The sequence below is a fragment of the Schistocerca nitens genome, chromosome 2 (assembly GCF_023898315.1).
Source record: "Schistocerca nitens isolate TAMUIC-IGC-003100 chromosome 2, iqSchNite1.1, whole genome shotgun sequence".
Classification (NCBI taxonomy): domain Eukaryota; kingdom Metazoa; phylum Arthropoda; class Insecta; order Orthoptera; family Acrididae; genus Schistocerca; species Schistocerca nitens.
This window is the reverse complement of record NC_064615.1, coordinates 742564168-742578405: the sequence shown is the minus strand read 5'-3', so window position 1 is coordinate 742578405 and position 14238 is coordinate 742564168. Positions and strand designations below refer to the sequence as shown.

Here is a 14238-nt window from a genome sequence, read left to right as displayed (position 1 = left end):
ATCAATTTGAAAACTGAATAAATCACGGAATAATGTAGATAGAGAGGTACAAATTCACACACATGCTTGGAATGACATGGGGTTTTATTAGAACCAAAAAAATGCGTTCAAAAAATGTCCGACAGATGGCGCTTCATCTGATCAGAATAGCAATAATTAGCATAACAAAGTAAGACAAAGCAAAGATGATGTTCTTTACAGGAAATGCTCAATATGTTCACCATCATTCCTCAACAATAGCTGTAGTCGAGGAATAATGCTGTGAACAGCACTGTAAAGCATGTTCGGAGTTATGGTGAGGCATTGGCGTCGGATGTTGTCTTTCAGCATCCCTAGAGATGTCGGTCGATCACGATACACTTGCGACTTCAGGTAACCCCAAAGCCAATAATCGCACGGACTGTGAGGTCTGGGGACCTGGGAGGCCAAGCGTGATGAAAGTGGCGGCTGAGCACACGATCATAACCAAACGACGCGCGCAAGAGATCTTTCACACGTCTAGCAATATGAGGTGTTTTTTCTTGGTTCTAATAAAACCCCATGTCATTCCAACCATGTGTGTCTATTTTTACCTCTCTATCTACATTATTACGTGGTTTATTAAGTTTTCAAATTTTTACTGATTTTTTTATCACCCGGTATACAGAGGATGCAATCTGTAATGTTTACGTTTTCCTTAGTTCTTCTCTACGTCACTTGGAGCGCTGCTATCGCATTGTGTTTCTCTTAACACGAGACTTGCACTTCTCATTTATTGTTGTTCTGTGAAGTAGGCCCCACGGACTGCGCCCCTCGCTAGTTTCGGGGTCCCGCCGAGAGGTGCGCCAGCGGCGGCAGCGGCGCGCCCTGCCCGACGCGAGCGCCGGCGAGGGCGGCCGAGGGCAGCCGAACGGCGGCGGGCGGGACGCGGGCCCGCGTGCGGGCGCAGAGCGCGGCGAGTGGCGGCGGGGCGCGGTCAGTGGCAGTCGTGGGCACGGCGGGTCGCGGCGGGCGGTGCTGGCTGCGGCCTGGGCTGCGCTAGGCGGTGGCTGCGGCACGGGCGGCGGCGGCGAGTGATGCGAGCCCGCGCGGGCGGCGGCGCACCAGCCTGCGGCTGCGGCCGAGGCGCCAGCTCCTGACCGGCCGGCCGGCGGCAGCGCCAGCGGGACTCCAGAGGTGAGCTGAGCGCGCCCAGCCGGGGATCGATGTGTCGCCGGCCGCGGCCGCCGCCGCCGCCGCCTCTGCCCCGGCGGGGCGTGGCCGGGCGCGCGTGCACCTCCGCAGCGGCACGGGACAGCGCTGCGTGGCGTGCCCTGGCCGGCTCACCTGTGCTGTGCGCGCCCGCCTCCCGCCACCAGTGAATCGTGAATACTCGGCCGGCGTGTGGCAAAACAGCACTTGTTGTTACCAAAACTTCTACACTCACCACATATTTGTTCGAATGAAGACACATTATCTTTACTGACACCTTTCTTACTAGGGCCACGAAGTGTCGTGACAGGAAAGTGACCCTCTCCGCGTAGTTCTTTGTTCGGCATCTGCTACTAATAACATCACGAGATAAATATTGTGATCCAACCAAATCGCAGGGTGTATTACAGTGTGACAGAACAGCGTTATTAGTGGAATATTGTATTTACTGCCGCCCTGCTTACCCCATGAGCGAACTCCGCTGCGAAACTTGGTTTGAGATTGAGGTTCCAGACGGGAGTAGTGTTATCACAGAGAAGAGCTCTCCATTGCATACATACCTCTATGATCCATATCCCTCACTGATAACATCTCTATATATACTGTGAGCCGGTCAAGGCGATGCATATGTTTCCGTAACATATAACACTGTACAACCGTTATATCTCTGCGTACAAACGCTGTAGAAAACGGCCTATATGATCCTACATCAAAGTCAGATGTTCGAGTCACGCTTGAGGCGTCTGTCTATGGTTCTGACGTGCCATTACTGTGTGTTAGTGTGTATTTACAATGAGTCAGAACTTGATCCAAATGAATGTGATTATGTATACATGTACAACATTGAATATTGGCAAGAATGTGTCGATATGCAGTAGAATTCCCATTCCAGAGCTTTGGTTAAAGACCAAATGCAAAATTTTTAAGAAATGACTGTGGTAAAGAGGTGATTTACCAATACGGTACGAGTTTAACGAACGCTGTTGAACACTGACCTTAGCGGTGAATCGTATAGGACGTAGTTATAGTTATGACACGAATGAAGTCAAGCAGCGAACAAATAGCGTAATTACCTCTTTAACGGTCATCCATTGCTGTCATAATCTCTTTCAAATATAATTCCGATAGAACTGGCTTACTTACAACCATGAACAACTAACAAAGAATGAGCTGCAGTGTTGCTGGACGTAAGGAGAGGCGTAGGAGAAAGAAAGAAAGTGTCATTTCCCTTCTAAAATGCGTTATTCCACCCCACGATGGACTTCCACTCGTGCTGAGCCGAGCTTCTCCTGCAATGTGCGAAAGCACGCGCAGCGCCACTCTTTGAGAACGGCTGGAATTACCAGAGTATCGACGGGGCCCCACCAAGTTGAGCGCCGCAGTGTGTTCAAACGCGTCCTTGGCTTGCGGCGAGCGCAAAGTTATTTCGGTGCTGGGTACTCGGCGCTCCTTGCGCGTTCTGAGAGCCTAGACTGCATTGCTTGTCACACGAAATCAGTTAACAAACATTTATGATACTTGTAAGACCTTCCACGATCGGGTAATGCCAGCTGTCATCTCAGGCCGTTCCGAATTCGACGCCACTACTCCACGATATGTGGATTGCCCCTGGGCGCGCCTCGCACGGGACAAGAAGAACAGTTGTGACTGATTGGTTCATTAGTACAAAATTTCTATCGCTGTTTCGAGCTGAAGTGATGGACACGTAAACACTTGTCAGTAGCTGCTCCACGGGTTGCAGGGTGCGAATGGTAACGCCTTTGCAGGCAGCACACATACAGACCATTTAGGACTTTCTGGTTGACGGAAATGACGGTGGGGATGGAGGAGAAGTTTTATCGCGATCAACGGAGCCGTACGGTGGCGAAATTCGTCGTGTGGCAAGTGTGTCAATTAAGAATCGATATGGAGGTGACGTAAGCCGCAGCAGCAGCAGCGGCGGCGGCGGCAGCACGGGGCTCGAGCAGTGAGGGCGCGGTCGCTGCGTGACCCGCAACCCCAGACCCGCACCCACACCTGTCTCTCTGTCTGCCTGCACACTCTCAGCAAAGCTACACCACACAGCTACACACGTCCGCACCCGGGAAAACTGCACAGAAAAAAATAAAAGGCTTCCCTCTCATCGCTAAATGCATTCCATCAAGACGGGACAGGACTGGAACTGTTCACCACTTTCAGTACAACTTTGAACAGCCAAAGGATTAGTAATGTAATCTTTTTTGTCACGATCGCAAAGTGTTTTTATTAACATAAGACCGGTTTCGATGCCTTACGCACCACCCATATAAAACGATAGGCTGTGAACAGCGCATCACTGTGAACTGCAGAGCCTTAAGCTGCAGACTCATACTTTTCAATGGAGATATAAATTTTTTATTTTTCTAGCAGTATTTCTATCGCTACATCGCTGTGATGATGTCGTTTCGAGCAAAGGATTGTTGTAGAGTCTGTCCCATGTTAGACCATTAGCTGCCGCAAGACGATATAAAAGCAGCTGCAAAAATCTTTTCCTGTTTCGGACAGCGGCGTTGCCTCGAAGAGTTGCAATCGCGCAGAGAGGAACATTACGATTAAACGTCCCGTCGAAAATGGCGTCATTAGAGACGGAACGGGCTATGAACTTACCTCCAGCACGAGTTTTGCTTGTGCCGTTATGTTTTGTGTGTCCTACAAATAAAAAAAATATATGTGTGTGCGACAGGGAAAAATCTTGTCTAAATAAATTAGAACATTGTCTTTAGAACATGTTGGGTTCGATTCTTACGTTTAGAATTTCGTTGACTGACATTCGAAGGCCAAACATGTTTAAGAATAATCTAAATTTACGTACTGAGCGTTTGAGGCATCGGGCGAAGCGATGGCGTGAACCATTCTGAACGGGAAACACCAGACAGTCACGTGTTCATTTGTCTAAGTTTCCATCATACAGATGTCTGACTCTGTCAACAACTGCAATGGTGTACCTGACAGTAAAAAATATTCGAAAACATGACATACGGTCCATGGAGATTAGGTAATTGATTGATTATGTTGTTTTATTTTTAATATTTTATAACACTACGACATAAGCATATCACAATGACGTAAGTGGTTTAGAGCAGTCAGTACTTGTAATACGGAGGCCAAATAATCATTATAGAACGGTTTTATAGGGTCTGTAATTATTATTTGTTTCTTCTTCTTTCTACTGACAGTCCGAAGCTTAGCACTAGCTGGATGAACTTAGCTACGGCACTGCGAAATGAACATGTGACTGTGTCGTAAAAAATAAAAAACTAAAAGATTGTTACTTGTTTTATAGCGTTCCTGTTACACTTAATGTCCACTAGTGCCATCATTGATTTCTATGCACTTTGCAACTCACATGGACAATTATTGCTTTGTTAAAATTGAATGGTGGCTTTATTCATCTTTAATGTGCCCACTAGCACTTTCAATACCGGAAAGCATTTCCTCGCTTGTTTACAGTGGTTGTCTCTTATTGTATTAGTCTTCTTCCTGAATGCTTACGAATCTTCTGCAATGTTTCTTTATCGTTTTAACTGGTTTTCGACTTCCAAGCACATCGTCAGCCGATAGCTGACGGTCGTCATCAAAGACCGAGCACAGTGGTGAACAACATTTGAGAAGACGATGTGTGCTGAAGTCTAGCAGAGCAAGAGTCAGGGTCAGTAGCGCAACAGAGCCGTTACTGGAAACGCTGAAGCAAGGCAGTTACTGGACGTACATGGTATAGGGGATTTAGGATGCACAAAGAGAGGCAAATTAGGTTGTCCCTAAAACTGTGCTTTAAATGCGAGTTTTGAAACCCGCCAGCTATAATGTCATCTTTGACAATGATAGTTATTGTCTGCTATGCCCTTGTGCACCAAAAATCAGTTAACAGGATAAACAACTAAAAATGGATACCTGTGCCCCTCACTCGAGTGTGCGACATCTAAATGTACTTTTAATTTTATCCACCGTTTACGAAGACTAACTTCGTTAGAAACTATTTTTTGTGCCTTTTATTTCTGACGTAGTAGTAGTAGCACCATCCTCTTATGTATTACGAAGTAAAAATGTACACAATGTTTCAATATTTTTACTGTTGCTAAACAAGGACTTGAACTCTTTAAATTCTGCAGGAGGCTGTTTACTACCCTCGATGTTAATGGGTGCAAAACCCGTCAATGCTGCTGTAGAATAGGGCATGGCTATTGCAGCTGCAAACCATTTTCAGTTCAATTTTGAACGGTCGAAGGGTTTATTTACGGGGGCCCTAACGTATTGAAAATCCAGTCACTCCGACAATGAGCATTTTTGTACAGGGTATTCCAGGCGGAAATGGCTCCTGTGGTAGTATGGACTGCTCTGAAGCGAAAAAATGTACGAAGAATTCTGTATTGTCATGAGTTTCCGATGTGCAATTTACATGAAACTTCCAGTACTGAGATTTGTGCAAATAAATGTAAACAAAGTTTGCTTCCTCTTTTTGTTGTGCTTTGTGAAGTCTGAGCTCATATAACCTATTTCTGTTTTACCACCATATACTTAGTCTTCTCATAGAGTTTCTACCTAAAGGATTGGAATTCAGGATATGCATCAGAAAATATACCTTCAGCAGTCGCGGAACTTTGCTTTTAATTCGTTTATGTTTATTTATTGTTTTCCTTACTGGAAGCATACGAAATTCCTTACTGATATTGTCATGTTCATTTTGTTCAGTTTCCTGCATTTTTCAACGATCTGAGGCCTGAAGGATAAACGTTTGTGCTTGATTAAGGTCCTTCTTCCTTTTTGTGGAACTCCATACAATGACGTAAAAGCTGCCCTTGTTTTACTGATTTCTTTTGGATCTCTTCAGTGCCTTTTCCTTGGAGGGGTCTTGTCGTCGTGTGGCTGATGTTAGACTCATTACTCTTATCTCTGCCCTCTTCGTAACTAGCATCACACACAGTATACTCGAAAAGTAGCAGCTGCTCAAAATATTATGACATACATGAATCTTTTGTCAGATATATATTTTGAACGTCTAAAACTGTAATTGAAATTGAAGGTTAGTAGGTGCAGCTGATAAACTGAAATTTTGTTTCCTCGTTTGTAGCCTGATAACCAGCAAATGCAGTACAATTATTTCTAGGTTTCAGTTATCTAATCAGAGAAGTATTATTTATTTTGATCTGTAATAAGTTTTCTTTAACAACTAATGTTAAAAAAGCTACTGTCAGATTCAGCGTAAATGATATAAACTGATATTGTATGGATGATAGAAAAGCTGCTGTCCGCATTTTTTTTTTTAGCGTGAGACATTCTGTATTTTTCCATCAGCACTCTACCTTCTTCATTCCATAAGTGAAAAGGCGGCATGTAAGAATTTTTTACGCTGCCTCTTAGGAGAAAACACATTTTTTTTGGTTCTGTGCCTCAATCGGTAAAAACAGGACCCTTGCAGGATCACTTTGTAGTTCGTCCATTTGTCGGTCCGTTATGGCAGCTATTCTCCAGAAACGCGGGCGTTAAGCCTCCTTTTTGTCAGGAACGGGTGGAGGAATCGAAATTAATCTCAAACACTAAAGTGTAAGAAATTTCAACTTCTAAATCAATACAACCAAAAGATACAGCCATTTATATCACATATTTTGGTACTCGCAAACTCATTCACCACAACTTATAGGGTACTTCCTGTTGATCTAGAATCACTAAATTTGGCAAGAAGCAAGGTTTCACAGTACAAGTACAGGAAAAAATCCGAACACTGTTAATTTGTAATTATATCATATAAACCTATTTTTTTCATTTGTTGTCCGCTTGTTAAGGCCACTTTTTCTCTGGGACAAAATGAGGTACCAAGTTGAAATTAATGTTAAACATTGAGAGCTACGGTTCCTTGGCAGTGTAAGAAATTTAAGCATGTAAGTCGATGCAGCCAAAAGATATGACCACTTATATTATATATTTTTATGCTCTGAAACCCACTCATTAAAACCTGTACATGAACTATCCACATACTTGTAGGGCCTGACGGTCTAACGTTGAAGCGCGTGCCTGGAAAGCAAGAGGTCAAGGAGCGACTCTCGGTTGGATCGTGGATTTTTCATCGTTTTAACCTAGTCTTCACCTCTCAACGATATGAGGAGTCACCAGAAACGATTCGTGGTTCGGGTTCCACTTTAAACTGTAGATCCCCTTCCCGTGGTCGGATGACTTGGGTGGGTTACCGACACGCATCTCGCCGAAGTGGCGTTCAATGGAAATGCTTGCACCGCGGCACTGGGCCACACGAAATTTTTAGTATTATCTATATAGATAATTACGTTTGTGTAGAACCCTCACCAGGCTACATTAGGTAAGAGCTTTTTAACTTGACTTTGAATATGTGAAAGTCATATTCGCGTAACCATCTGTACATTTTTATCCAGTCCCTACGAATACAAAGACAGCTAGACCTTTCCCCATCTTATTATCTAGTTAAAGCATCAGTGTTACAGATTTCTTCAGAATTCCATGATAGGGAAAGAAAGATTATTGGATTTTTTTAAATATTTAGCAAATGAAACCCGTACTCGGGTGCATCTATAGCTGGCCATTTCACACAAACATTGTCAATGTGCACAGAACGCATCATTGCTCAGTTAACTACCTTAGTATTATTTATAGCAAGAGAAAGTAATGAAATCAAATCATACTAAGCCTACCTTCAACTAGAGATAAGAAATGCCAAATTCAGTCTACGTACGATACGTTTATCAGAGTTATACTTTCGTTCATGGTTTTAGCGTCCTCTCGGGACGACTAGCAGACTGGTCAGCCGCCTGCCACTGTCTCGCATCTTAGAGCAGTGGCGCTTCTGACTGCCTTTGCACGCTGAGCCAGCTGCTCGCCTCTGCAGCACCCGAGTTTTGCTAACGTGATTCTCTTTGCGCTTAGTCCGATTATGACTGTCATACACTGCAGGCTGTAGACTGACAATGCGCTGACATCAAACGTGTGGACTGCATTTATATGCGCCTCAAGACGTATCGGAAACTTCGATCGAAAAAGCGTCATATAATTGAGATGACCCATCCAGGAAAGCCGCATACAGCAAAGCTTGATCTCGTCGTTTTTCCGCCCACAGACACAACAGTCACGTGCACCACACCATAAATTTAATCGTTGTAGCTGTTAGCGCAACTTGTCACAGCTATTTGAGCAGATAATACAGCACAGAAGATATTAAACAAAGCAGTTGTTATGGATCGCGCGTTCCCAGATAAATGACAAAAGAACTTCACGACTACTGCCTTTGTGCAGGTTGTTCCTTTTTCCGTCGAAAACAGAGAGACCTTGGAATACAATGCGTCATTTGTAATTTTGAAAACATGTCGATACAGCTCTACGAGAGCGTGCTGAAAAGTAGTGCCTCCGAATTTTTTATGTGAAACTCTTAAGGCTTTCAAAAATAAAACAAACGTTATCAACACTATAAACCTTTATTCTTCATGTCTACATATTTGTTCCTCAACAAAATCGAGGGTGACTCCCAACGAGAAACCAGCGTGTTGATACCGTTGCCCGCATCTCGTGGTCGTGCGGTAGCGTTCTCGCTTCCCACGCCCGGGTTCCCGGGTTCGATTCCCGGCGGGGTCAGGGATTTTCTCTGCCTCGTGATGGCTGGGTGTTGTGTGATGTCCTTAGGTTAGTTAGGTTTAAGTAGTTCTAAGTTCTAGGGGACTGATGACCATAGATGTTAAGTCCCATAGTGCTCCGAGCCATTTGAACCATTTTTTTGATACCGTCACTGGAGAGTGTTCAACTTTGTTGACGGAGCCATAACCTCACCTCTGCTTGCACCTCTTCATCATTATTAAAGTGAAATCCTTGAAGGTGTTGTTTAAGTTTTGGAAACAGATGAAAGTCGGATGGGACCAAATCAGCACAGTATGGAGAATGATCGATGACAGTGATCCCAAGGCGTTAGGCTGTAGCAGATGTCGTGTGTGGTCTGGCACTGACATGCTGTTGGAGAGGTGTGTGGACGATCTCTTCGGACTCGGAACTCGATTACAATACGCTGTTTCTCACGCAACGACATAGTTACGTTACACTCCTCCATGTTACATGCTACAATTCGGAGCCATTTAGCTACAGAGGGCTGCAAATATGTGGAAATGAGGAACAGATATGTAGAATGTAACTAACTTATGTTTTATTTAAACAAGCTTTAAGAATTTTCACATAAAAATTCGGGGGCAATACTTTTCATCGCGTTCTCTTATATATCCATTTGAGGAGTACCAATGAAAATGACAGTTACTTCTTTTCACATCACTGGCGGCAAGGTTTGCCTGTCCCTCGCACGGATGTACTCCGATGACAATTCAGTAATGCCTTATTTGGCAGCTAGTTGTTTGCTGAGTACACAGAATTATTTAAGTGTGGAGTTACTGTATTTCATATTAGCCCCACGCATGGTGCAGCTTTTAAACGTTTGTTCAGCATGTGAGAAATTTTTTTAAAACTCATTGAATTCTTTCCGTTTACAATTTACTGTTTATTTAATTAAAGTTCCTGATTACAAACAAATTTAATATAATAATCACTGTTTGAAACGAATGAGATTACGAAATCTCGTTTAGCGAACAAAAGGAAAAAGGAAAATTATAGCTTAACATGCTGTCAGAGGCGACATCATAAGAAATAAAATGCATGCTCTGGTTGGAGAAGGATGGGGAAATAATTTGTCCCGTTGTTTTCACGGTAATCATTCCAGTATTTGCGTTAAGCGATTTGCAGAAACCACGGGAAAACCTGAATGTGAATGCTATCACGGGCGTTTAAGACCTACTCATTCAGAGTGCACATACGGTGCCTTAACTGCTGAACCACATCACCCACTCATTCATGGAGAGTGCAGTAATAGTGAAATAAGTTTCATACTACACCAGAGTGACATTTTGCAAATACGGTGTGTTGGTCCTTTACTAAATAGTTCTCTTGTAAACATAACGTAAAACGCACACACATACATAGACACACACACACGCACACACACACACACCACAGTTCTCCAGTTACTCCCCGTGGGCGCTGCTGTAACTTTCCAGTGTCTTCCCTCTCTTTTATTCACAGTAGGACTTCATCGATGTCACGACATTAGCTGCCGACTCGTAAACTGTTTCTGCCCATCCTGCAGCCGTCACAATGACTATGTGATGATGATCCAGACTTCGTAAATTGCATACGAGAGATCCAAATTGCAGTTCCCGAGTCCTTCAGATGCTACCTGTTCATTCACATTACTAAGACGAAATGTAAGCTTCACTTGAGCAAATATTAGTTGTTTGGATTCCACAATTAAAGCATACGTAGGCAAACTACCATTTTTCAATCAGACTTCGGTTGTTCACCGTAGACTGTCGTGTAACAAACAGAATCTTCGCGCAAGAATTGGTTTATATATTTTATGTACTTGATTTGTTACCTTGTAATTTTCTTATGTTTTACGTAAACTATCAAGTGCTTAACTCCGGCGAGATTTCTTCCTTATCCTTTTATGAATTTCGTCATTCCTTTATCACAATTTCACACATACACCAGATCGCAGTGTTTTACCTGTTAGTTGTATATTCTATAGATTGTCATACATTGGTATTTTCTCCGTCGTCAGCAACTATATTTCTATTTGTTAAAAAAATGAGAAACCAGTTGCACAAAAGAAATTTTATTTTCTTTACCAGTTTCAGGCACCTACAACCCTTCTTCAGAAGGTTATAACTATCATATTATTTGCGAGTGTCAAAAATAAGATGTATAGAGCATATCGCTGTCGTCATTACTATCGATACATTCCTCATTAGTCTTTACAAGGAATGTGTCGCTAGTAAGGACCACAGCAATATGATCTATACATCTTACTTTCGACACTTGCAAATAATGCAATAGTTATAACCTTCTGAAGAAGGGTGGTAGTTGCTTGAAACCGGCAAAGGAAATAAAATTTCTTTTGTGCGACTGGTTGCTAATTATTTCAACAAAAAAGTTGTCAGAGATCTAAATTATATCTGTTTACTTTGTGTTCTTGGCTTTTCCACTGAAATAGTGTTTAAGATTCTTGCTTTGAATCTCTTGACTGTTAGACTTGAATCTGTGTTCGACATTTCTTACGGTTGTTGTGATGTTCCCTGTCTAACCTCACAATTTCTGCCCCTAAATCCACCATTAGTTGGCTTAGAGTCTGCGTGGGTAAGTGCCAGACTAGGTATACAAAGTCTGGGTTTATATCCGCCAGTCATTTAATAAACCTTTTCTGTCGCTAACTGCTTCGTTCATCTCTGGCAACGTTTAATTAACGTGAAAAATACCAAGTAGACCCATAGTTCCTACTATAACAGGCTGGTTAAGACAGTTCAAAGATCGGAGGCAGTTCCCACCTCCCATAGAACAAGGCCTAGTAAGGCATTTCTGAGTTCAAGTCATCCTTTGGTAGGAGGACAGTTTTGATTTACTTAATGTTTCTCCGAATATATCGAGTTTTCACTTCCTGTTTTCTGTGTTTGTTTCTTCTGGGTCTTACGTTAATACTCATACGGTATATTGAGCAAGCAGTAAATGGAACCAAGGAGAGATTTGAAAAGGAAATTAAAGTTCAAGCAGAAGAAATAGAAACTTTGAGGTTTGTCGATGAAATTGTAGTTCGGTCAGAGACGGCTAAGGACTTGGAAGATCAGTAGAATGGTATAAGTAGTGCCTTCAAAAGAGGCTGTAATATGAATATCAATAAATGAAAATGTACTGTATGTAATGGAATATAGATTAAATAAATCAAGTGATGCTCGGGAAATTAGTTAGGAAATAGGACACTAAAAGTAGACAATGAGTCTGCCTACTGGGGCAGCAAAGTGACTGACGATGACAAACGTATAAACTGTGGACTGACAACAGCAAAGAAAAGCGCTTTTTTAAGAAAAATTTGTTACCAACGAATATACATTTTAGTGTTAGAGAGTCTCTTGTGAAAATATTTGTCCGGAAAGTATCCTTGTACTGAAGAGTTCAGACAAGAAGAGAATAATTATAACGTTTTGAAAGATGATGCATCAGAAGAATGCCGAATAGTAAGTAGAAGATAAGATACCTGATGAATACGTTCTGAATCTAATCGCATAAAAGAAAGTTTTGACACAACTTGGCTAAAAGAAGGAGTCGGTTGATAGGACACGCCCTGATTCAGTAAAGGGTCGTCAGTTCGGTGATGGAGCGAATTGTGGGTGGGGGTAAATATTTTAGAGTGAATTAAGGCTTGGCTATAGCAAACAGGAGCAAGTGGGTGTAGATTGCAGTAGTTAGGCAGAGTTGAAGAGTTAGCATCAGAACACACCATGAAGAGTGTAACTACAGTATGTATCGTCAAAGTTTAAGTGAGGGAGATTCAGATTAGTCTATGTTCCACTGGAGAGGGGGGGGGGGGAGGCGGATGGGAGTGGTTTCCAGCTTGGTGTCTCTGCCAATGCTTCGGGCTATCGATTCTTCAAGGAATCTGAATTGGTCCTCAGGAAGATCTCGCGGACCGTCTGTCTTATGTTGGTTGTGAACTGTGTTTCATTAACTGCAGTCTTCTCCTCCACTTTGGCTGATACGTCGTTGGCGAAATGCGCTTCTATAGTCGAGGCTGGAAGCACAGGCTAACGGAAGAAGCAAATAAGTAAGATCAGGATTTATCGTCACATTGAGATAAGATTATCAGAAACGAGGCACAAGCTATGATCCGACAAGCACGGTGAAGGAAGCTGGCCACATTCGTTTTGCAAGAGGCTCCCATGCATTCGTTCTGTCTGATGTAGGGAAATCGCGGACAACCCCATTCTTCTCGCTGTTGCGTCCACTGTCTTGACAGTATGCCTCTTAGATTAGGAGGCACTCTCGAATCTAAGGTACCCAGCTCTGAAGCTGCAAGGAGGAGCAGAGGTGTAGACGTCAGATTAGATTAAGTCACAATGTCCTGGGTTAATTCACAATGCACTCCTTTGTCACATGGAGTTAGGACACGTGACGCTGTTGGTGGCGATTGGTCTTTGGGCTTGGTACACGGTAGTCAGCGGTCCCCTTGGTGCTATATGAGAAGAGTAGACTGCGAGCCGGCATCAGGTCTCATTGTTCTCCCTTTCCTTTCGTCTTCATCAACCACACTAAACGTTACACCAAATAATTGCTTGCCGTAGTCACCTACGTGAGACAGTTACAGTTAAGACGACTAAAAGACAAATAGCTTAAGTTGCGTCAAACAGAAACTTATTTTCATTCAAGAGTTTTGATCTCATGCGACAGAATTTGCTAAGCGTCTCGCTTTCATAGTATTTTAACTTGGAAACGCTAGTGGACAAACAATTTCATTTCAAGGACCTTCATTCCATATTTTTAAAGCTGATTTTGTCTGTAGCTCATTAACTACTTCTTCGTCTTCTTCTTTGGCGCTACAGCCCTTGGTGGGCCTTGGCCTCCTCATTAATCTTCCTCCATAAATCTCTGTCGTCGGCTGTTCTCATCCATCCTCGCATCTCCATCTTGACCAGAACTCCCTTCATATTGTCCAGCCATCTAGCTCTCGGTTGGCCCTTTCTTCTGGTAAAATACAATCCACCATTCATTTTTCGTTTGCGAATCCCATCATCTTCGATCCTCTCCTTATGTTCTAAACGGTGTATTCTTTGAGATTTAACAAATTTAACTATATCTTTCCCTCGTATAAGATCTTGTATTTCTTGGTTGTACCTTACTCTCCAACCCTCTGCCTCTCTCAACGGCTCGTAAGGTTTTTGCGGGATTTTCCTTTCGAATGGCCTTAGGTTGTTCATATCTGCTTCTGCCATCGTCCACGTTTCTGACTCGTACGTGACAACTGATCGCACCAGCAAATATTACTATCGTTGATTAAGAGGATACCTAAATAATGGAAGCAGATGGCAGCTTTAAAACATTTATTAGACGCCTTCAGGTCATTTAGTATTCTTCTAGCTTTAGAAATGGACATTACCCTGTATTTGGTCTTATTTCTATTTACAGTAAATTCAGTTTCCTGCTCCCTCGGCTTCCATTATTTCATACATT

General features: G+C 42.9%; 1 protein-coding gene across 1 annotated transcript in view; it reads left to right on the top strand.

Annotated features, from left to right (window-relative positions):
• Positions 1-1106: 1106 nt before the first annotated feature.
• Positions 1107-14238, top strand: part of LOC126236959 (cubilin) — a 1328660-nt gene continuing 1315528 nt past the window's right edge. The window contains exon 1 of the mRNA XM_049946657.1: positions 1107-1155. The gene's annotated coding sequence lies outside the window, so the exon portion shown is untranslated. The remainder of the gene's footprint in view (positions 1156-14238) is intronic.